Source organism: Canis aureus, chromosome 16, assembly GCF_053574225.1.
Source record: "Canis aureus isolate CA01 chromosome 16, VMU_Caureus_v.1.0, whole genome shotgun sequence".
Lineage (NCBI taxonomy): Eukaryota > Metazoa > Chordata > Mammalia > Carnivora > Canidae > Canis > Canis aureus.
This window is the reverse complement of record NC_135626.1, coordinates 53,612,428-53,634,607: the sequence shown is the minus strand read 5'-3', so window position 1 is coordinate 53,634,607 and position 22,180 is coordinate 53,612,428. Positions and strand designations below refer to the sequence as shown.

At 36.5% G+C, this 22,180-nt stretch overlaps 1 long non-coding RNA gene across 1 annotated transcript in view; it reads right to left on the bottom strand.

Annotated features, from left to right (window-relative positions):
• Positions 1-22,180, bottom strand: part of LOC144285390 (uncharacterized) — a 112,257-nt gene that overhangs the window by 2,555 nt on the left and 87,522 nt on the right. The gene's annotated exons all lie outside the window — the stretch shown is intronic.

Below are 22,180 nucleotides of genomic sequence, written 5' to 3'. Positions count from 1 at the left end.
GCATCTTTATATATTTAAGGAAATTATTTATAGTTTAAGATTTTGATTGGTAAAGAACATCGTGGTGTTTTGTAAAATCAGTGTTATACTTTTAGCATCAGCTTCAAGCCCACATTGGTGTTTTCATTTAATTGAATAATTTATGCACTCATTTGCTACTCATTCATTACAATCTTTATTTAGTACTGACTCTGCATCCAGGCACTCCAATATATGTTTGAGGGAAAATGATGACTGTAAAACAATCCTTGTCTTCCAGATGCTTAGCAGCGTGGTGTAGAAGACAGGCACTGCTGACATCAAGCAGATAAGCATTGTAACAGGAAATGGGACTAAGTACTGCAATCAAGAAGCAGTGGAGGAGGAAGCACGTCTCACTATCTGTTGAGGCCACTGAAGGCTGCTGGGAAAACAGTGTGTTGTGAAAGAAACAACCTATGATCTGGAAGTCATGGGTTCTGGACTTGGCTTTTCTACATGATTACAACTCAGGGAGTTACTTAACCTCACTGAGGGTAAATTTCTTCATCTATATATTGGGAATAGCAGGACTTGTTATACCTATGTTCTGGGTGGCAATAACCAAAACCTACTATAGTTTTGGTTTTTTAAAGGTTTTATTTATTTATTTATTTATTTATTTATTTATTTATTTATTTATTTATGAGAGACGGGGAAAGACAGGCAGAGACATAGACAGAGGGAGAAGCAGGCTCCTCATGGGCACCCCAATGCAGAACTCGATCCCAAGGCCCTGGGATCATGACCTGAGCCAAAGGCAGACACTCAACCACTGAGCCACCCAGGTGCCCTCCAAAATCTACTATAGTTAAGTTAAACATGAGAGAGAAATATGAGATGGTTAGTTAAGGGAAGAGGCTGAACAATCTTGGGGGAAATGGGCAGAAACAAAGGAGTCTGATCAAAACATGCAAGTTGCATCTGTTTGGCCTGGACTCTGAAAGCCCAGCTGATTCCACTGCCATGGGCAAAGGCTTCACCTGCCTTTCCTTTGGCTGGAGTGAGGCCCAATCTCTCCTCAGGAGCGCTGATTCATTCATTTCCAAGAAAACACTCGGGCAGGTTTGTCTCATTGGCTGAGTCTCAGTCATGGGAGAGCCTGTGAGCCGCCGAATTAGAGCTGGAGAATGGCTGCTCTCCTTTGGTTTCAGGAGAGGGAGGCAGAGCCGTACCTTCCATCCTCATCACAGGGCTTTCCCCCAAGAGGGGATGGTCTTGGGGCGCTGGGCCCACAGAAATGACCAATATCTACCTACTACACTTGTCCTCCTCCTTGGGTTACTATGAAGATGAAGAATGTAAGAGGAAGTGCTTTATAAACTGTGAAATTGAAATGGTTTTAATGGCAGTGTAAACCTCATGTTGGCACTAAGTGAATATTCTGAAGGCTAGCTGTAACACTAATGCTATTGCTCATTTTCATGGCTATTCACAGTTGTAAGAGAAATGCAAGAGAAAAATATCATCATGTAAAGTGGTTCTTATACATGTAAAACTTTTATACAGTAGTCTGCAAAGTGGATGATACACATTTTGCTAAATGTTACTTTCTAATTTAATTTAGAGCATTTCGAATGAATCAGACTTTTTAAATGTACTTGCTGAATTCTGAGCAAACAAAAACTGCTAGTTACTTCTTAGAAGTCTATGAATTATTATTATATTTCAGCATCCCTAAGGGCTTGCACTATTCTCAGTGTACTGCTATGCTTTCTATGAAATCTCAATACTTAACTGCTTATCTAATAAACATAAAGTAAAACTAGTCAATAACCAACATGTCCCAATAAATAATATACTTGTTAGTAGTATTCTGAGAATCTTAATTCCTTTAAGTATATAGTATTGAGAAAAATGGATCACATGTCAGTGTTTTTTTCCCCCAACTTGTCTTTTATAGTTTAAATCTCCCTGAAGTAGAAACATAACCTTTTATTAATTAGAAATAAATTCAGGGATCCCTAGGTGGCGTAGCGGTTTGGCGCCTGCCTTTGGCCCAGGGCGCGATCCTGGAGACCCGGGATCGAATCCCACATCAGGCTCCCAGTGTATGGAGCCTGCTTCTCCCTCTGCCTATATCTCTGCCTCTCTCTCTCTCTCTCTCTCTCTCTCCCTCTCTCTCTCTCTGTGACTATCATAAATAAATAAAAATTAAAAAAAATAAATAAATTCATAGTTCAGGCTAAAAATAAGTATGAAGTAACAGATCCTGTGGAATTTATATTGCTAAATAATGTGATTATAAATTATATAATAATATTCTATTTCTACTATTTGATTTATGAAAATAAGACTTCAGATTAAATTCTAGATGTAAAACTGTATGAATCATTAGTTAAAATGTTAAGATTATCTTCATTAGCAATAATAAGAAAAATTTAGAAGAAACACAGAAATAACCCATATACTTACTACACTTGAGGAATATAATTTACTAAGAACATGCTATTATACCAAATGCAATGCATAAAACCAGGCAACCAGAAATACCTAAACTAAGTTGAAGAATTAGCCAGGTAGTCAGTTAGCTAAGTCATTGAAGTGATTCCCTGATGTAAGTGTACAGAAACCCATATGCTAAGGGTAAAATGTGCCTTTTAGGTAACATATCAGCATGTTTTCAAAAGAAAATGAACACCAAAACACTTTCAAATATAATTTGAAAATAGTGTCCCATTAAGAATGAGATGCCTTTATGCACAGTGCCAACATTTAGCAAATCTAAAATCTCAAAATATCCTAACAAAATGGCATAACATTTAATGGCACAGATCATGCTGAAATAAACCTGTCTTTGAATCCCGTGTCCCCTAAACTGGCTACCTCATTATATCCTTAAATTTCTTCGGTTAAACTGGGAACATGGGGCTGTAAGATGATCAGGGACAAAGCAGCAACTGCAATGACTAGTATTATTACTACCATCACCACCACCACAATTTACTGAGCTGGGCACTGTAATAAACATTTTACCTAAGCACTCCTGGATCAAATGGGGGCTAGAATAACTTTTACCCTCAGTGCTGTTATAAGGATTAATGGTAACAAAGGGACATGTAATGCAATTGGTTCAGAACACGTCTCAATATATGATGGCTACCTTGGACATTTATTCATCAAAAAATGTATGAAATAATTCTGTCTCTGTAGTTAAAAGAAAATGGAGGCTCTAAAAATTAAACTGTTTGCCAATATTACAAATGAAGCAAGTGGAAAAACCTGTATGACTTAAGAACCTCATCTCTTCAAAATATTATGTTGCCTCCCAAGAGGGAAAAAAAGGGGGGCGGGGATAGAATTTGCAATCTGCCCAGAACTGACAGGAGAGAACTTCATTCAAAGCCACAACCAATGGAGGGGGCGGGGGGGGGGGGGGGGGGGGGGAGGGGTGGTGTGGAGGGGGAGAGCTGGCTGGTTCATTTGCTAGAGAATGCGACTCTTGATCTTGGGGTGGTAAGTTCCACCCTACATTGGGTGTAGAGATTACTTTTTTATATATTTTATTTCATTATTTATGAGACAGAGAGAGAGAGAGGCAGAGACACAGGCAGAGGGAGAAGCAGGCTCCATGCAGGGAGCCCGACATAGGACTCGATCCCGGGTCTCCAGGATTAGGCCCTGGGCTGAAGGCAGCACTGAACCGCTGAGCCACCAGGCTGCCCTAGAGATTACTTAAGAATAAAAATCTTTTTAAAAAAGCCACAACTATTAAACACAAATCATTACTTTCTAAAGGGAAAGGTAATAATTGCTACCAAAAAATAAAGTTGGGACATTTTTGGTGACTTTTTTCCCACCCCCCTTCCAAAAATGTACATGTGTGCATGTGTCCAAGCATATGTGTGTTTTTTTCGGAAATGAAGTGGGATATAGGCTTTTCTAGTCTATTTTTCTCTGAATACATCTGCATTTGTAAAAAATGATGTATTCATTAGAAGTTTCATGTAAATTTAATATAAGATTTTAGTTATTGAATATGATGGCAAAATCAAATGATACATAGAATTGCTCACTTATTTCTATTATAATTAGGATTATCTATACATTACATATTCTTCTTTCTAATCAATGCTTGAGGGAAAAAAGACAATTATTTGAGGAACTTGATTTATTCCTCAGCTTTTTGAGCACTTAAAAGAATGATTTTTTTTCCCATAAACTTATAGTTCTAAAGAGTGAAACAGGGTGGATGCACCTATTTCTGATACCATAAACATGGAAAAGCTTTCTAGAAATATGAAAAAATAATACTCTATTAAAGTCAATAATTGGTTTTATAATAAAAAATTCATACATGCCCATTTATAATGGACAGTGTACTAATTTCTTGTAAAGGAAGAGAGGCAACATAATTACATTGTTATGAACTAAGCTTGCCTAGTGTGTCCCTGGAAAATCTAATCCATTACCCACTTTTATGCAGATCCATTCCTAAGTCATTCATAAGAGATGAAAATAGCTTTCTTTCTTTCTTTCTTTCTTTCTTTCTTTCTTTCTTTCTTTCTTTCTTTTTTTTTTTTTTTTTTTTGAAAATAGCTTTCTAAATAACTTTTCGCATGGTATACTTGAAGACTACCACAGGAATTATTTCTCTTCTTATCAGACTAAATAACCATTTCAAATAGTCTTAATCTAAGTTTTCAAAATAATGTTTGGATCCATTTTCTGACCTTTCCCAGGTGTGTGTTTGTTTTTTCCACATTGATTTTAATGGCAGATTCAAGGGTGAAAAAGAATAGACTATTTCAATGAATTATAAACTCTTTTCTTTTCTGTACTGCTGGTTTTTATTGAAGGAGAATAGACACCAAAATAGTATTTTCTGAGGCATACCGTATTCTTTATGCCTGTAAGTTCTGATACTATGATAAAAAGTAGGAATGACACTGAAAACTAATATTAGGTACGAGGAAATGCAATACTCCAAAGTGGAATATCTTGAAATGCTTTTACTTATTTCCAACATGTTCTCCCTTTAAATAAGATCAATTTTCATGATGGGAACATGTGATTTGTTATTTAAGTGCATTTGGCTTTTTAAGTAGTATACTCAGATGCTGACTCTGTTGTTTCAGTCCTTTGGGTATATAATAACGTGTAGATTTTACATCAAATGGTCATAGTTCATTCCATTTTGCACCCAAGTGGAGCTGGATTTTAGAAAGATAATATTCTTGTCTTCAACATACCTCACAGATTAAAGTCTTGACCCTCATTTCTCCCCAATATTCTCAGTGCTTTTAGTCCCTTTTTGGTAACCAGAAAGAATCAATTTCAGATAATGGTTTAGTAGAAGAGAGATGATTGCTTACAGGGACTCTAAGGCATGCATACAACACAGCCCATCACTGGGATCCCTAGAGCTTGAGAATCTGTCCTTGTGCTGGAAACAGTGTATGGCAAAATTTAAGAGGTTGGGAATCTCATCATTTGTGTTATATAGTTTTATAAATGGAGCAAGTAGTTTGATACTTAGCCTCCTTAATGACACCTACAATATTTGACTCTGGCATCAGACAGAAAGAAAACATTCAGAGTTCGAGATCTACTCATAATTAATTAATTACGTTGGAAAATTTGCCAAATTGTAAATAAACATTTTCATCCACATCAACGATTCAGATTTTTATTATAGAAACACAGATCATGAAAAGATTCAAATTTTAAGATGTTTCATATATTACACAAGGGATATCAATGAGTTAAAATTAGTATCAAAACTCTTGTCAGCCAAGGCAAGAATCAGTCATATGGGCACAGAGTTAGTGTTTTAGAAATTCTGTAAATACAAAACAAAGTTGGTAAATGCAATCTAGACAATATTCTCCTCTTCTAAAATTGCATGTCCTAAAGTGCAATTCCTAAAATGCACGTCCTAAAATTCCCAAAGAAAACAAGACTCAGCGTCACACTTAAGAATGCTTTTGTCAGCTGGTTTTTGAAGTTATTTTGTAAGCAGCTTTAATATTTAACTTTGGTCTCCCCCCCAAAAGGTCTCATTTCCTCATCATGTCATATGTAGTTAGTAGCCTCCAGCCAAGATGCAAAAACTTCATGAACTCAAAAGATAACGTCTTGTTCTCTTGCAGAGAAGAGTATTAATCTCATATGTGCTGGGGATAGGAACAACATCCCAAATGATATTTTGTCACTGATACTTACACTGAACAGTAAATTGCTGAATTTTGTAGAAATTCAATGTTAAATGAGACAGTAGTACAAACAATGTGAAAGTTTCTGTTTTTTCAGATGCCAAGTTGAATTATTCTGCAACAAACTCTACCTAAGAATTTCAGGTTTATTCTAAATTAAATGTTTATTGGTTTTACAACACAATATGATCTCCAATGACAAACATTCTAAATTTTACTGTCTTCAATTGCCTATCAATGCTCTCCAAAAATCACATAGATGACTTCATCTAACATTTTCTGAAACTCGTCTGCAAGTTTTTGTAGGTTTCCTCTGGTCATTCTGACCAAACTTTCATTTATTTATGTTAGCCAGCGTGGACAGGCACAAGATAAATCTTTGCCAAATGTAACTGTTCCCAGACTGGGGAGGGTAGGTGGTTCGCTTATTTAAAGGGAATCACATACCCTTCTCTTTTGTGACTCTTCCCTTCAGGCATTATTCGGAAGAGTTCAGAACATTTCCCTCCTGTGCCAAATAACATACGGACAGAAGTTATGCAAGGAAATCCTCAAGAGAACAGAAGGACATTATATGCAATTTCTCAATGTCAAATATACATCTGCTTTCAAAGTAAAGCATTTGAACATTTATAATTATAGCAACATCAAAAAGTGTACAAGCCCAGTTCACAAGCATATTGCATTTAAATAATATTAGATCCCTTAGAGCAGTATTGCCTGTAAAAACGTAATGTGAGCCACAAATATAAGCTACATATGCAATTTAAATTCTTCTACTTATCCACTTTTTTAAAAAGAAAAAAAGATGAAAGTTATTGTAACTGTAATATATTTTTCTTTGTCCAATGTATCAAAACTATTATCATTTCAATATATGAGCAATATAAAAGTTATGAATGCAACATTTTTACTTTCTTTCTTACCAAGTCTTTAAAACCCAGTGTATAGCTTACACTTCCAGCACATTCTACGTTGGACACACCCCATTTCAAGGACTCAATATCAATATCTGAATAGTGGCTACTATACTGGACATCATAGCCTCAGATAATTCCTTTTAACCAATAACATTTTAGATTACCATATTATCACTTGACTGATTCATTTTTCTTGTAAATAATAAAGTGAAATCTCTGCTTTAAATGATTAAGAAAACTGAATAAACACCAAAATATGGTAACAATTTCAAGTGGCATTGTGTCAATGATATTTCTCTTATATAAATGCTTTGCTGCACTGAGGACATGTAAAATATTATTAATCACCAAACAGATGTACATTTCCTAGCAACGCTCTTCCATCCTGCTTCGCAATCATCCATTTTATCACTTTATCTTGTCTTAACTTGAAAAATCCACATTTGACTTTATTATCAAGTTACAGGTTAAAGGAGGTGAAACACAACCACAAATGCTTCATGTAAATAATGTAAATATGAACTTGCATGAGGACCCTGTTCTCATGTTCGAATATAAGACTAAAGAGTCTCTTTATAATCAGTCACAACCTACAGAGAGAGGAATTGATGACTCATGGAAGTGATGTTAAAACATAAATTATTCTTATTTGTTGTCCTCTCTCTTGTTATCTCTCTAGTAACAGTCTTATTTTGAATATCCATACTATTTGGTACCAAGTGCCTCACTTTTCTTTCAATTGGCTTCCCCTTTCATATCTCATGTTCATAATCATTCAAATTTTCTTTTTTCTCTATACAGTATGTTTCCCATTTCCAATTTCTTTTGGGTCTTATGTGACTGGGTTTTAACACTCTAATAAACTAATTTAAATGAAAATACTGATGACTAACATTGGCATAAGATATCCCATTTAATGCTTGTATTTTAACAATATTCAAAACTATATACTAAAAGGTTAATCATGAAATTTGGGCTATAACTAGTCAATTCAGTGGTCGAACAAATTTTCAGAAGTACCTTGGATGCTATCAAGAAACACAAAAGAAGTGTTTTTCTGAGTAGCCCAGGCACTCAGTGGGTAAATGTGATGATCTTTGGGGAACAGACGCAAAATGTCAAAGATTTTTGGAAAACAGCACTGTGAAAAAAAATTATACTATGATTCCACTTAGTAATAAAAATTTACATGTCTGGAAACCATGAGCAGAAATCATTTTCAATTGTGTTATTAATTGCAATTAACTGTTTAAAGTTTTTAAGGTGTCTAGTGAGCTCAGTGCGAAAGAGACAGCCACTTCACAGCTCAGTAAATAAAAAAGTAGACATGAAAATTTAATGAATTTTTAAATGGGCATTTATACAAAGCTCAGTGGATGCCTGGAGATAGTTATCTTGATTAAATTTACTTTTTCAAAAATTGATAAGAGAACCTGCACTTTTCAAGGACAATATTATTTTTCTCAGACAACATTTATGGCTTGTCATATAACTTTCTTCTCTCAGTGGTGCTATTAACTGTGATACTTTGAGATTACTAAGAAATTAAGAGACCTCTAAGACTTTATTTTGTCACTGTCTTACAAGTACAATACCCAGGGAAATTGTGATTAATTTTAATTTGATTGTTGGTTAATGATGAAAGAAATTTACCAAACATCTAATTTCTAATCCTCAGTTGCTAATAAAAGTCAGAAAAACAATATGAAAGAATTTTACTTCTCCTTGGAGAATTTGTCTGTTGGATTTTTCCAAGCTTAGTATAGTGGAAAGAACTCTGCACACAGTAGACAATCTGGGTTCTAACTGAGGTTCTATCGCTAACCCCCTACAAGATCTTGGATTAAGCATTAAACTCCTCTAAACCTTAGTTTTCTTGTTTGCGAAATGACAGAATTGGGTCATAGTTCTGAAGTACTCATCTCCAAAGTTCCGCAATGAAAAAAATTTAAAGGCTCTAATGACCAGGTTATATTTCCTCACCATCATATTAGAAAGTCCTGAACTGAAAATAGAAAATGGCACTAAAATGTAGCCAATAGTTTCAATTACTCGAGAGCCTGGACTCATCTGCCTTCCTGACATAAATGTGAAGAACTGTCATTTTACTCTCTATTTGTTTGCACATTCCCTTTTGGGAAGGTGGTTGTGGCTGCAGAGTATTTCTATTTTTGTTCCAAGCCTTTCATTTGCATCCATCCCTGTTGGTGAATTAGATAGTCCTTAAATATATCCCCACAGGATGTGAACTGTGATTACTTTGTGGAAGGCCATATACGAAGCACTTCAACTTTATATTTTAGTCTACGTGATGCTTTAAAAATTTCTGACTTCTTTAGAGTCAGCATTTTCATTGTGATCATCTTGTGGGAGACATTTACGGACATAAATCCTAAGTGTTGGAGTATGGCTAAAGTTAGCAGGTGTAATTTAGATGTACATAGAACCAATTTATAAGCCAAGAGAACCAAAAAGGCTAAAGAAAATAAGAGTCCTTGGTATCTAACTATAAGGCTTGGTCTGTACAATAATAACACAGATTTTTTTTTCTCTGAATCAATATATACACGACCTATGAAAATCAATCTCTTCACAAAGAAAATTGTCAGAACTACTGGCACTTCCTGGTTAAAAAGCCAGAAACCAACCATTAATTCTTTAAAGATGTATGTTTTATTGGGGTGGACCTCCCCTACTCCTCGAATTTTTACATTATAATTTTGCCTGTCACAGGATCTTCCTTATTTGTAGTAAATTATGAAAGTACCAGAAATACAAGTTTATTTTCTTTTTTAAAGATTTTCATTTATTTGAGAGAGAGACAGAGAGCATGAGCAAGGGGAGAGATAGAGGAAGAGGGAGAAGCAGGCTCTCTAGTGAGCAGGGAGCCTGACATGAGAGGCTCAATCCCAGGACCCCAGGATCATGACCTGAGCCGAAGGCAGATGCTTAACTGACTGAGCCACCCAGGCACCCTGCAGAAATACAAGTTTATTGTCGAATAATTGTTGCATTAATAAAAGAAAAAAAAAAAGAGGGAAGGATATGAGTCAAGAAAAGTTCAGAAAAGAAGTAGAAAGAAATGAAGAAAAAGGAGAAAAAGGAAGAGGAAAATAAAGAGAAGAATAGGTAGAAAATGAAGAAGAGGAAGAGGACTAGAACAAGGAGCAACAAGGACTAGATACATGTGATGTATCTTCCCATGAAGCTGTAGAGTTCTAAAACAATCCCTGAGATGACATTCTGGCCAAAGCCATGCATATATGGCCATCCGTCATCACATAATAGCTGATAACATAGAAGTTACACTGCCTAATATCGCAGGCTTTTGCTACATCTAGCCATTGATGGAGTTGAAATGTGGCCAGTTTTGCTTTGAGATGTGCTGTAGTATAAAATCCATGCTAAATTTTGAAGACTTAGTATGCAAAAAAATAAAGCATCCCCGTAATCATTTTTATGTTAATTACATGTCAAAATGATAATGTTTAGATCGCATAATGCTGCAATTCCTAGCCTAGTTCTGAAAAAAGCAAGACTTAATAAGTAGTCAATTACTGATGGCAGATAATGACATCCATAACTAATAAGAGTGGGTGAAGAGGAGGGTGAGAATCAATCCAAAGGTCCAGGACAGTAAGAGACACATGACGAACAAGAGGCTCAGTCAGGAAAAGGGTTCGCTGCAGGGTGAGATTTTCATCAGCTAACCAAGCCAATGAGAGCTGAGTAATGGACAGAAGGACATCCAACTGTTCATCATTCATTCAGCAAATATTTAGAGGCCACCCACTATGTGTCAGGCATGTATTACCGCAAGGCACAATGGTGAACAAAACAAGCAAGTCCCCTCTGAAACATACCTTATACTGGAGAGACATAGTAATCAAAATAATCAAACAAATACAAAATTACAAGCTGTCAAGAGCTATAAAGATCTAGTAGTGGTATTTTTAAGAACTCTGAGAAGAGCTCAAATTAGGATAGTTAGGGGGAAAAAATGAATTATGATTGAACACCCAGTCCCCTTCCCCAATCTGAGCCAAAAATATTTCTGAATCAGCACAGATCTTTAAAGAAATGTATGTGGCTTTTCTAACAATAAGAAATAAAATTTCTCTATTATTCCCAAAACTTGTCCCAAGGACATCTCTGAAAATCAAATGGCTCAACTATATGCAAGCTGACTAATGTGTGTGTGTATTTTCTCCCAAAACAAACCAAGTTGCTTATAAAAATTAATTTCAAAATTTCTGCTACCTAGTCATCCAGATAAGTTCCTGCTTTCCTAATTTAACTCAAGACATAATCTACATTGTAAAATACTTTAATATTCCACAAACTCAAAGGCTATGTGGTATGAGATCTAAAGTTTGTTTTTTGATGATTTAAATGCATTCAAGATAGAGTTGATGGCAGGTTTAACATGATGACTGACCTTCTCCCACATTGGTACCACAACAGTATGGCCTCCGTTTCTAGACTGATTACTAGTGTGGGTAAGTCCTTCTTTCCTTCTGACAGCAGGGAAGGGGGTGGAGTCAGTGAGAGGACAGCTTTGCCAGGGCACTGATGTCTATGCTAAGATGAGAAAGGTGAGTAGCATCACTCAAGTGATGTCTCAGTAAATGTCTCCACTCAATAAAATCTCAAGCGGTACAGGCAGAAGAGCATTCCAGGCTGAAGAAATAAATCTCCAAAGCCTTGACTCTGGAGGAAGAATAGTTTTTAGGAGAACTAAAAGAGAACAGTATGGTTGGTGCCAAAAACAGAGTGAGCCCTGAAGTTAGAGATCAAAAAGCTTTGTTAAAGTCTTGGGTTAATTTTCAAAAAGTAAAGGGAAGCCATTGAAGGTTTTAAAAGACATTTGAATTTGTTTCTTAAATGGATTGCTAGGCTGCAGCATGTAGAATGGACTAGAACGGGCAAGAGGGAAAGTCTTCAAGTCAATGAGGGATTTATTGCAGGGGTTCACTGATTGTAATTGGCTACTGGGAGGTGATGAACATGGGGACAACAATAAGATTTGGTTAGTTTTCAGAGGAGGAAAACAAATGGAATAAAGTTTGGGTAGGAACTAATATTAGCCACTTGCTTGAAGGACTGTAAGCCTTTCCGTGATGACCTCCCTTTCTTTCTCCTTGAAAGAAATATTGGACAGAACTTCTAAATTTGCACCCAATACTCAGGATTTAAGAGATGCTGTGAATTGGCATAACCAAAGTGACATATAGACTTCTTTCTTAAAACATTACAGAATTCTCTAAGCCTTAATTTTCCTTCTTAAAAGTTTTTATAGATATTCAGGAACTGATTGGTGCCCCCATCAGAATTTGTTTCTACCTCTTGTTATAGCTGTTATCTTTATGGTAATTATTTATTTAATGTCTGGATAGCACTGAATTTTGGCTTCTTAAAAGAAGCTATTTATCATTTAGCTTTGTTTTCACAGCATCTAGAATAATACTGACATCTAGTCAATACTGAGTAAATGAATTCTCACACTGACAAAACACCCACATTCTGTAAAGAAAGATGCAATCCTTCTTGCTCTTTCTTGTTGTAGGATCTTGCAGGACATGCAAATTCTCAGGCCCTAGTCCTCCACCATCTAATCAGAATCTCTGCTGCCTGGGTCACTCCAGCTCATTCTGATGCACACTGAAGTCTGAAAACCCACTGTTTTTTTCCTCAAAATCCACTGCTTTTGTCTCAAGGTCAGGTAGACCAATCAAATGGGGTTTATTTTGAAAGTCAAGCTAGAATAAGAAGGATTCAAGTAGCCTATTTTAGAATCTCTTACCATTCTTTCTTCCAAATAATCTTTTTTTGCTTCAGGACAATGTAAGTGTTTTTGGTGTTGAAATTCTGGGGTGCTTGGATTGCTCAGTCAGTAGAGCATGCAACTCTTTTAAAAAAAATTTTATTTATTCATGAGAGACACAGAGAGAGAGGCAGAGACCTAGGCAGAGGGACAAGCAGGCTCCCTTGATGTGGAGTCTGATGTGGGACTCAATCCAGGGACTCTGGGATCGCGCTCTGAGCCAAAGGCAGACGCTCAACCACTGAGCCACCCAGGCATCCTGAGCATGCAACTCTTGATCTCAGGGTTGTGAGTTTGAGCCCCATGTTGGGTGTAAAGATTACCTAAAAAAATAAGATCTTTACAAAAAAATTCTAATTCTTTACAAAAAAAAAAAAAAATCTGTCTATATGAGAGGTCAGCAAACTCTTTCCTGTAGAGAGCCAGAGAGTAAATATTTTAGGGTTTCCAGGACATATGGTCTCTTCACAATTACTCAATTTTGCTCTTGTAGTATGCAAGCAGTCACAGCCCATAAATGAAGGGCATGTCTGGGCTCCAAAAAAAACAGTATTTTAGAGACTAAAATTTGAATTTTATGATTTTCAGGTAACACAAAATACTGTGCTGCTTTTGATTTTTTTAATGCTATTTAAAATATAAAAGCCATTCTTATTATTTTGTGGGCTGTACAAAAATAGGCATTAGAGTGGATTTGGCTCCCAGGATGTGGACTGCCACCAGATGGTCTATGTAATAATCAAATACTGACACAATCTTCCAGGTATAGACTAAAAGACTCATTAATCGAGCATTTAATATGTGCCCAGTAAATAAGCAATATGAATAAAGTACTTGTCTTTGGGAACTTAAGAGTCCAGAGGAGAAAAGATATTAAAATTAACCAAATGAAGAGATAAGTAAAGGACATGACAGAGGACTGTAAGAAATAGTCACAGAGAAACCTACTTTAAGCAGGGTAACAAAGGTCTATCTGAGGAAGTACTGTTTAAATTGAGACCAGAAGAAAGAAAATTACTCATTGTATGAAAAGCCAGGAGAACAGAGTTATGGCCCAAAGAATAAAAGATCACTAGGACAGGGGAGCCTGGGTGGCTCAGTCAGTTGAGCATTTGCCTTCAGCTCAGGTCATGAGCCGAGGGCTCCCTGGATCGAGCCCTGTGTCAGGCTCCCTGCTCAGTAGAGAGCCGGCTTCTCCCTCTCGTTGGCTCTCTCTCACTCATTCAATCTCAAATAAACAAATAAAATTTAAAAAAAAAAGATCACTAGGACAGAAGGGTTTGACATATGTAGGGAGTGATGAGTTATCATTGAGTCAGCATCACTGAAACATAAAGGGCGAGGAGGAGAGGTGCAGGATTCAACGAGAAGCACAAGCAGGAAGCAAATCCTACAAGGCCTTGTCAGCTAAGTCAAGGGATTTGGGAAGAGTTTCACAAAGCGGAATCATGATTCTATTAAATGTTTTAAATGGCTATTCATTTTTGCTATTATGTGGCAATAGATTTGAAGGGGAATAAGAGAGATGGGAGATAGTTGGAAGACTGGAAGAAGAATGCATGTGTGTGTGTGTGTGTGTGTGTGTGTGTGTGTGAGAGAGAGAGAGAGAGAGAGAGAGAATGACAAATACACATCAGGTTTTATTAAAACTGAAATACTAATAGCAAAAATAAAATCATTTTACAAACCTAAACTGATAAGCCTAATTGTAGAATTTAATAAAACGTTCAACACTAGAGAATCTGAGCAGTAATTTGGAGGTCAATGGAGTGAGATTTGACCTAAATACAGAACCAAATATTCTAGGAAGAGGATAGAAAGCTTCATTCAACATTTTCCATCAGCTAAACAATGATATTGTTTATATGAACGTAGATAAGAGAAAGAACTCCGAATGAATAGGTAGGTAGGCCTCATAAATGAGTAAGCTTTGATAGTTTACTGCTCATCACAGTGAACAGTTATTCAATCCAGCTCCGTAATGACATTTTTTCCTATTACCAAAGGCATTTATCTAATAACACGACCCTATTAGTAGATCTGTCTAAATTGATATTGAAAGGACAATTAAATCTGGCACTCAGGCCACGACCACTACTCACTGCAGTAGGTTGGAAGGTATTGAACGTCATTTTTAAAAAAGGTATACTGTTAACATTGGGAGCATTAACGCTAATTAGAGTAATGACTTCATTCAGCAATTTCCTTTTTTATGAGGCCATTTGGATCAGGCTCTCTCCTCCACATAAAAGGGCAAATCCTCACTAATTTAGATGATTACCTCATAGGAATGAATACTAAATGAAAACAGTACCACAGGCCCAGCCTATCAGTTTTTCCTCATTACGCCATGTCCCTATTACAGTGGAAACGAGATGAGAACACAGAAAGGTCTTCTTCTTCAGTGATTCACACACAGGTCTCCAGTCTTCTTCCCTGACAACATTTTTATGCTCAGAAAAGAAAGCCTACTTCATGTTTGAAAGTTCAGTTTTAAGAAACAAGTGTTGATAAATCTTTATTTAGATATACTAGGAATCCATTGTCACTAACTGAGGTAGATAACTGCTCATGTAAGTTTTGAGTTTTGTATTAATCAATTAAAGCATTGCTTAGGGGAAAAAAAGGCAACTTAAACCAAATTTTTCCATCAGTCTCTTAGATTTATGTCACGAGCAACAGACAGCCTATGTGTGACTGTTAGTTTCAAGAAACAATTGCTGTGCTTTGGGCTAGAGGCAGCATGCTGAAATTCATGAATTACAACTCTTCCGACAGGAGTCTTTGATGGCTCCAGGGACTGGAAATAGAATATGAAACTTTCACCTAAAGGTCATTGGCTCCAATTTGGCCTAAACTGGTAGTGACTAAAAGTTATTATCGATAGAGAGGTGTTCAGCAAGTGCTACAAAATGAGTCGGTGGTTTCAGTGTAATTTCTAAAAGACAGGTTTCTATGTCAGGAACTCATGATTACCTCATGCCCTAAGGTGGATAGTTTTAGACAAGAGTCAGGACACTGACTGCAAGGAGATATTCCACTGCCTTCTAGCCTTTTCAAATGGTGTTTTTAAATGGGAACAGCCAAAAGTTTTTGGGCAAGTAGCAAGAATGTTTGTCACTTGGTAGTTTTGTGCTTGATAGATGTAGAGATATATTTATATCTAATAAAGTCTCTCTAAATATCCTCGTGTATGTATAAAATGTGGCAGGTTTTAATGAGAAATGATAAAAAAGATTTTATTAAGACAATTTAATACTCTTGCCTTTCAAAGTGTGATCTGCAGATCAGCACCATCAGCATCACCTCGTTTATTAGAATAGCAAACTTTCGTGCCCACTCCAGACACATTGAATCAGAATCTGCATTTTAACAAGGCCTTCAGGCTATTCAGAGGCACAATAAAAATCTGAGGAGTACAGTGTGTCTAGAGGGCACATTGTACAACTGCTCACTGAACACAAAGTGTACTCAATGAACATATGTTGACAAAAATAAAGACCTGAATACTGTTTCTGTATGTTAGTTTCAGAACCTAGTATCCTGGGCTGTTTATATTACTTACGTTGTCACTTATAAGACTGGCTGCTTGGGGGATCCCTGGGTGGCTCAGTGGTTTAGCACCTGCCTTTGGCTCAGGGCATGGTCCTGGAGTCCCGGGATCGAGTCCCACATCAGGCTGCCTGCATGTAGCCTGCTTCTTCCTCTGCCTGTGTCTTTACCTGTCTCTCTGTGTCTCTCATGAATAAATAAATAAAATATTAAAAAAAAAGACCGCCTGCTTACCTACTATGTTGGCAACCCCAGTAGACTTTAAGCTTCTAGAGAGCAGGGGCCCAACCAGACATCCGTTTTGACTCCAATCTAGGTTTTATCAGTTGAGTAATGGAACTTGAAATTATGTGTCTTCATTATCTTACGTTAAATTAAGTCATGCTAAATAGTCCTATTCTCATGCAACACTAATTTAAACAGACTGTGTTTACCTGAGAGATCTGAAGAGCTATCGTGATGCCCTGGATCATTACCCAGCAGTAAATTGCTAAACCACTATTTAATGACATTGATGGCTGAATACATGGTAAGGGTATTTTGTCCACTCCACTAAACTTGTTAGCAGCCACCAGATTAAATACTCAGACCAATTTTTAAAATGGCTTTGTGTGGAACATGTTGCTATTTAATACATTTCATTAAATTTGGTCAACATGAGACTGATTAACTGGGAAATATTAAAATTTGGATTATTATTTTATTTATATGAATGTTTATAGTCACTATTCCCAAAGGAAAAAATCTAAAACACATTAACTTTATGAGGCTGATAAATCATTTAGCTTGAAGTTCAGCTGCTCCCTAGGATCTGGGGCTTCTATTCTAAAAATAAACAAAAAAATTTAATGCTGTATTGCACATTTTCCTCAATATACCTTTAATTGACCTTTTCAAGTTATGCAAATAAAAAGTTTATATATTTGGGTGCCCAAGGTTTTCATGAGAGGCTCTCAAGCCAGCTAGATACGTCAGCTGGGCAAGTTCCCTAAATTCTCTGAGCCCATATTTCAACATTTGTTGGTTTATGACCAACTTGATAAAACTACTCTGAGTATTTAATGAAATGGACATTAATAAGTTTTTTGGCTCATACGTACTTCAGGGATGTTTGCTACTCATTTCTGTTACTATTTCTACTATTACTATTTCCATTTCTTTTACTACTATGGCTACTACTACAACTACTACTTATAATACAATATTTGTGTTGAGATCCTTGGGTTTTAAAATAATTGAATACAGAAGATCCACTCCCACACAGTTCACCAGGTAACATCAAAACATAATGCTCCTCATTAAAGAAAACCTTAAAGATATTTAAGTCTACAGGCATAATCATCTTTTTTCTATTAATGCTAAAGTATCTCTATTACATTTAATCTGATCTTGGCGTTTCTCTAAGCATGGAAAATTAAACATTTGATTTTGATGATTAAGATATTGCCAACAACAACAACAACAACAACAACAAATATTGCCAACAACTGTGGCCCCCTACATCCTTTCTCTTTATAGAAAAGAATGGTCTTTTTATTAGAGCCTCATTTTTCCTTCTACTTAGAAGCAGTATAACCTAGAATGAAGACCACAACTTAGACAAACAAAGGTTAAAATCTGGGCTCTGTCACATAGTAGCTGCGCAACCCTGAGCATGCTATAACATTTATAAAACATACAGAGATAATAATAGTACCCTTCCCATAGACTCATGAGGATATTATATGAGTTGTTGCACATTTTATTTGCATAACATTCCACATGGTGCAATGGTCATGACTAAGTAACTGATAAATGCTATTTTTATTGCCTACACCTAAAGTATTAAAAGGTGAAGAGCAGAGTTTCTGCCCAGTGGTCATACTAATTTAATTGCATGCTCAGTAGAGGACACATATCAATGGCTTGATTTTAGAAACTAGGGAACCAAGACTGCCTCAACCTTTTAGGTTATCTTTTCTCTCATCTCCAGTATTGGGTTCTCTGGAACCCTGACAAATATGATGGCCTTTAACTTGCCCTAGATCATGGTAACTTACTAACTTTCTAACTCCATTCTCTTACTCATTGCTTTTGCCTTCAGAGTCAGAGAGGGTCTTGACCAACCATGTAGTTCAAACTCTCATTCCAGATGTTCCAGTTATGTCTGCTTTTTCTGTGTACATTCAGCCTCTGTTTTTAACATTTTCAATGTTGGACATTTCACTATATAATTACGTAACCCATTCCATTTCTGGGTAGTTCTTAATTATGAGACATTTATTCCTACTGCTGAACAGAAATCTTTGTTCCCTATTACATAAAGCTAATGATACTGATTTTGGCTTTTGGAACAGAATAGAGTAAGTCTACAGGTTCTTCTGCATGATGCAGCTTTAGATATTTCAAAATTGCTGTCATTATTTTATTCTTAAAATGTAGTGTTAAATAGAATTGAATATGGTGTTGGAGATACGGTTTTATCAGTAATGAAAATGGGACTATTACTTTCTTCTCTGATTTAGATATTATCTAATTATCAAATAAAATTTGAATGACTATGTTGGGTTAGGTAGAAATAATTTATTTTTAATCCAAGTTGTAAGATGAGATTGCCAAAAAGAGTATGATGGTTTTCAAAATTTATGTGCCCCTTTATGATCCATGGACTTTTTTTTAAAGCATCAACTAATTCAAGAAAAAGGTTTCCCCTCTTGTTTTCTGTAAATAATTGCTGATAATTTAAAAAATATTTTATTAGCATCTTGTACTACAAAAGTGGGCTTCCCTTTATAAAGGACCAGTTTAACAGGGTCTCCTGGTAAACAAAAGTTCCTGGACTGTGTGTGAGAGAGAAAAGATGACAGATGAAAGCTAACCTAGAGCTATCAATTAGGTCTTGTTGGTAAGTGCTGGCCTGGAACTGACAGCTATACCTTGGTGTTCTTCTGCCAAACATCAACAATTTCTTAGCACACCAACTTCAGAGAAGGTCTCTCTATGACTGATGATATCAAGAGAAAAAACAGACCACTCTCTGCTGTATCTTTCCTATTGCAGCTTTAGCCTTGCTTCATCTTTTCACCTTCTAGGTAAGAATTACTTAGAAACCCTGTCAGAAAATCATCCCTGCCCTTCAGAGTATTTAATCTATAAAGAACTCTCACTTCCTTGAACCCTCTTAAAAAACATCTCTTGGAAGACCAAATTCTAAGGCTTCCTACTGAGATGTCACACAGTTCCCTGTAGGTGTGAGCTTTCCCTCATTGTGATGAGTCAATGAACCCACATTGGTTCAACGATATGTATGTTCCTGCTGATTTTGGCTGCAAGGTGCTGATATCTTGTTATGGAAGTGACAAGTAAAATGAGAAAGACTACCTAGAATTTTACCAAATGTAAACCTTCCTATAAATTTCTTATGGCCTATGAAACCAGGTATAATAAATCTACACACAATGATACCAATTTGGACACTATATCCTTTAATAAAGGCCCATTTATGCATGTTACCATGAACTGAATGAAAATCATTTTCTGATGGGAATCCTGCTAATGCTTTCTCTAGAGGCTCATTCTTGACATTCCTCAGAACAGAAAGTAGATGACCTTTTGTTCAGGCACCTGTCTTCTGGCACCTCAGTTTTTATAAGAGAATCAATCCTATCTTCCACTCAGCTGATAAAGCATTTAATGCTCCACTTGACTGGCAATAAGGGCACCAGTACATCAGGTACACGTCAGAAGGATGATCTTGGACTTATGGCTGTTCGATACATTTCAAAAGCTTAGCCAAGAAAAACAATATTTATAAAGGGATTACTGGAAAGATACATAGTGCATATATTCTTCTAGATACTCTAAAATATACTCCTAGAATCAGTCAAACCAATAGAAAACTGTTAATACCGGATTTCATGATATTGATCCTCCAGATAAGAGCTTTTACTCAGCTGCACTTTTGTATGATCCACTGGACCACACCAAGAAAAATACTAAGTAACAGCAGCTCTGTGACACTTGATGCTGACGTCATCCATTACACTATTCTACGTCCCCTCCATGGACTCATGAGAGAAAATTGTTAGCATTTAGTGTGTTCAGAGCTACCAGTTTGCTTTGACTCATGACCATTGTGGATCTTGTAACTAATCATCCTTTCTTAATGTCTAGTTTCCTTAGAGACAAGTTGATGATCTAATTCTAGGACTATATAAATTACATATTGCAATTATACAGTTTTCTAAGTATGCTTTTAGGGTACCTTTTATATTATTTTTCTTTCAAAATTGATTTTTTTAAATTGTATAGATCTTTGTAAGCTCTCTTAACTCATTATGGATTGAAATAGAGGAATAAATAAATTAAATGATTATTGCAAAATGAATTTCAAGACTGAGTTGATAGAAGCTCAAATACCAATCACAGTATGAGGAGCTCACCAGTCCTGACATTACGAATGAAGTTCATCTGACTCCACATGCACTTTTCCACTATATCTAAATAATGCGGGATCCCTGGGTGGCGCGGCGGTTTAGTGCCTGTCTTTGGCCCAGGGCGCGATCCTGGAGACCTGGGATCGAATCCCACGTCGGGCTCTTGGTGCATGGAGCCTGCTTCTCCCTCTGCCTGTGTCTCTGCCTCTCTCTCTCTCTCTCTCTCTCTGTGTGTGTGACTATCATAAAAAAAAAAAAAAACTAAATAATGCTTCCCTGTATAATATATAATTTTTAGGGATCCCTGGGTGGCGCAGCGGTTTAGCGCCTGCCTTTGGCTCAGGGCTCGATCCTGGAGACCCGGGATCGAATCCCACATTAGGCTCCAGGTGCATGGAGCCTGCTTCTCCCTCTGCCTATGTCTCTGCCTCTCTCTCTCTCTCTCTGTGTGTGACTATCATAAATAAATAAGAATTTAAAAAAATCTAAAATCTTAAAAAATATATATATATATATAATTTTTATCATTTGCTTAGCCAAATGAATATATTTTATACATCCATTTTGGAATGTTCACTAGAAAGCTACCTTATTTTTTTAAGAATTTATTTATTTATTCATGAGAGACACAGAGAGAGAGAGAGACAGAGACAGAGACACAGGTAGAGGGAGAAGCAGGCTCCATACAGGGAGCCCAATGTGGGACTTGATCCCGGGTCTCCAGGATCAGGCCCTGGGCGGAAGGTGGCGCTAAACCGCTGAGCCACCTGGGCTGCCCGAAAGCTACCTTCGTAATTACTTTAGTAAATTATTTAAATGGCCAAAGTGGTAAACTGAAAGCATACTCTTTAAATTTTTCTAGACTGATGCATACTGAGTTTATTTTTTTTAAGTAGTCAGATTACATAAGCTTATAAACCATGAAAATTTCTGAGTGTCTTCCACAAGATCTGTTGTCAAGCCAGATGTCCTGCTTTTGCATTATCTTAGTGGATCTTATTACTTGCTTACTTAGTGAAAATATTCCTCTTTACACCAACTTTGCTTCTGAATTCTATACCCAGCATGGATAATCTGAAAGCCACAGACATAAATAATACTCCTATTGCATGTCAATCTCCAAAGGAGACCATTCTGAGGAGACTGTCCGGGCAAGAACTTCCTAGGCTTTCATGACACATTAAGAGGGTTACTTCCCATCTAACTATGTTATGTACTTAAAGTGAATTATATGAAAGTTTAAAATGCATTCTGAAGCCAAGTAGAAGTGGTTTTTGGAGATTCACCAGTTTGCAT